Genomic DNA, 410 nt, shown 5'->3' with positions numbered 1-410 from the left:
TTTCATTATAAGAGAGATATTTATTGATTATCAAAATATATATATATATATATAAGTTAATCCTGTGGCCGAAGCCATAAGTCGGTGAGGGAGTGAATGCATTTTGTCACCCTATATCATGGACACCTCAATCATGAGATGTCATCATTGCCTTTTATTAATAAAAAAAAAAAAATGCAATGATGAGATGGATTAAGTGAATGTATTTTGTCACCCTACATTATGGACACCCCAATCATGAGGTGTCATCATTACCTTTTGTTAAAAATAAAAAATAAAAAATAAAAAAAGGGGCCAATGATGATATGAAAAACGCTTTAGCTCTCTATTTTCTGTACTCTGAGATCAGAGAGCACTGAAACTGATTACGGCATCGGCCACCGGCATTTTGTTTTCTTTCTATTGGAAAA

Source organism: Macadamia integrifolia, chromosome 9 (assembly GCF_013358625.1).
Source record: "Macadamia integrifolia cultivar HAES 741 chromosome 9, SCU_Mint_v3, whole genome shotgun sequence".
Taxonomy (NCBI): Eukaryota; Viridiplantae; Streptophyta; class Magnoliopsida; order Proteales; family Proteaceae; genus Macadamia; species Macadamia integrifolia.
Note: the sequence above shows the minus strand (reverse complement) of the source record.